Source organism: Dendroctonus ponderosae, unplaced genomic scaffold, assembly GCF_020466585.1.
Source record: "Dendroctonus ponderosae isolate FM_Combo_2020 unplaced genomic scaffold, Dpon_F_20191213v2 Dpon_F_20191213_6, whole genome shotgun sequence".
NCBI lineage: Eukaryota > Metazoa > Arthropoda > Insecta > Coleoptera > Curculionidae > Dendroctonus > Dendroctonus ponderosae.
In genome coordinates, this window is record NW_026018814.1 from 5,928,514 (window position 1) to 5,931,541 (window position 3,028).

At 32.1% G+C, this 3,028-nt stretch overlaps 1 long non-coding RNA gene across 1 annotated transcript in view; it reads right to left on the reverse strand.

Annotated features, from left to right (window-relative positions):
* Positions 1–434: 434 nt before the first annotated feature.
* Positions 435–3,028, reverse strand: part of LOC109540549 — a 4,779-nt gene continuing 2,185 nt past the window's right edge. Inside the window, exon 2 of the long non-coding RNA XR_002172211.2 lies at positions 435–842. This is a non-coding gene — a long non-coding RNA (uncharacterized LOC109540549). The remainder of the gene's footprint in view (positions 843–3,028) is intronic.

The window sequence follows — 3,028 nt, forward strand, 5'->3', positions numbered from 1 at the left end:
GTTTTAACGCAATATCACTAAATGTATTAAGTGTAAGTTTTCCTCAGGGAAGCTTCAACAGAACATGTAAATTCGACCACAGTTGAAACTGTTCATATTTTAAAATTATTGAGAGAAAATGTTAGCGATTTTCAAGAATATTTAGTTGCTTCATTTGATTCTAAAATCTTAGTTTATCAGTGTTCCAAGTGGATTTTTTTGTCATTTATCAACATTTAAAAGAAATCACACATTCCTTACGAGCTTGGTAAACATTCCTAAAATACATATTTGGAAGCCTAGTCACAGTTTACTTTGACAAGGAAATATGTATACAAATACCCTTCTGTATTTATCAAATTATATACGATTCATTCGTTTGGAAGTAGGTACCTTTGTTGCAAATTCCCTGATCAGGGTTCTCATCATAGACCATGACATCAGTAAAATCCATATCAAATCGATATGCCAATATATTAAAGCTTCAGTAATAGCAATAATGTATGAACATGCGTAAATGTAATTTTCATATCATCCTGCTGCTGACTCTCGAATTATTTTGAGTTAAACAGCGTTACTATACAAAGCAAACAGCAGCTGGTTCAGCATGCAGGACTAATACCTGGCATGTATCTCCTGAGAGCAGCCGTTTCTGGTAGCATCACGAGTGACATTGCGAGCAAGTTAATATGTATGTTGTAAACAGGCATTGCAATGTTGGCATTCAAACTCGTAATGGACATCGGCATTGGTTTTCTCTTGATGGTTTAGGGGTATCTGTGACCGCTCTATCCTTTAGGAGGCACGTTCTGAATTTCAATGAAGACGTACGTGCGATACAGCTGAGAATTAGATTGTTTGACCTACAATGAGAACAAAATTGGTCACACAGTCATTGTTCTTTATTCACGTGGAGACAATACTAATGAAAGCAATTGAGTTAGACTTTGGGCCAGATTTATTATTAGCGAGACAAATTCTGAGTAAATAAATGAGCCATTATTAAATGAGTGAGTCATAATTTAATCACAAAAACCTTTCAATTTGTTGAGATTTTTCTATCTGCAGTTCATATTCGTTGTACATAGAAAGCAAGTTGCTCCATTCACTTTGAACACTTTTCCTCAAACCAATATTGAAAATTTAAGATTTTTTATTGATAGTATGTACTACACAACAACTGAACATCACATCAACTATTTATTGATTAGTTCATTGCATTTCAATTCTTTTCTCACTCTTTTTTCATTCCTATTCTTTCATCTGGCATTTTCCTATCTGGCAGTTTAGAAGTAATTAAGTTTATAACTGCAACATTGAACACAGTGTTCAATGTTCCCTCAGATTATGACGAGTTTTACTTATATCAATAAAACTTTCCAAAAAGAGACACTCATATGAAAACACTATGTAAAAACTGCGGAAAGTTGGTGACACTCAAAATACTTTCTCTATAAAGACGTTCGTTCTTCTTTAGAAATCTGACGAGTAGCAGTAATGCTTGCAAATGCTGCCTTTGTGGGTTGTAAACTTTCCATTCTTGTTCGGACAGACTTTTTGTAAAATAAATCTTTTCACGTGGCACCGACGGTTAAAAATAACTAAAGCTGACATTACATAATTTACTTGTTCAGCTATTTTCAACTATCTTCGATTGAAATTCAACTTTAATGAGTTAAATAATGACAGTACTTAGTTTTAGCTGACGTACAGCAAGTTCAGTAATTGGGTGACCTATTTAATATACTAATATATTGTATTACAATACCAGACCTAAGCATGTTATTGGCTCCTTTATTCGTTCTTTTTCTTAGGAAATAAATATTTTTATTACTTCTGCAGTCTGCATATTTCTCCTGTACAGCAGAAGCAGCATATTAAATGCCTCCAATATTCGATCAATCGATTAGTTTAATGTGCGCGTCCAAACTGAATAGCGAATGTAGTTTTATCCCATTCGTATCATTAAATACCTTTACAATTAAAGTGATTTGTGGCAAAATACGCACTCGTTTTAATTAACGGAACATAAATAAACTAGGTTTATTCAATTAATGTGATGGAAAACGAATTGCGGCAAATTGATATTGAACTTTCGAGTAGCTGGAATGAATGCCAACTTTTTCATAGAAGTATTAGATTGAAGTTGGCTAAATATATGCAGATAAATATTGATTTATATATAATAACTGTTTAGATTAATCGTGCTTATATCGAATGGTATAGTTTTGGATCAATAACCAACTGCCTTTTTATTACAAAGGTTTCCTGGTAACATTGAGAGTGATGTACAGCTTTGCTCAGGTTATATCCAGGAAGCAGACTGCTTATAATGAACTGTTAATTGAAACTAGAAATACTCTATTTTTGATTAATATCAAATGCTAACTATCTACAAATTAGAGATATTATATTATTAGAAGTCGAGTTTTATAATGGCGTACATTGAAATCATAAAGCCCAATGTCTTAGTAAGCCTATGGTATTTTATTTTGTGCAGTTGTGAGAGGCATTTTAAAAATGCGTTTCCCTTAGATTTATGTGTCTCAAATGATAAAGATTGCTCCTTATAATTGATGCAGGATTTCAAACAACATGTGGCAAAAACGTTTAAATTCAGTTAGTTTTAGGAGATATAAGAATTCCTTAACCAGTGTGACCTTATTACCGTAGTAAGTAAAAGATTAAAACCGCTAAACATCTGCTGGTATAGGTAAAAATCCATACCCTGTTGTATAATAAATAAATGGTAAATGTCTACAGGAAAGCAGGATATCTTCTGGTTATATGTCTTAATTTCCCGTTGGCAAATAGTGCTTTATAAAAACAACAACAATAATTGTTGGTTCTGAATACATTTTTTTATTAATTTTCTATTATTTTCAAATTTTTCGGTAGTTGTATATACTTTCCTGACTGTGTCTCAATTCCAAATCAAAATTAATTCCTGGGTTTTAGTCATTTATTGTCTTTATTTATCAATTAAAATACGTTTCGGTGTATTTTTCCACCATCATCAGTTTTTCTAAAATAACATAGTTAAAAAAAA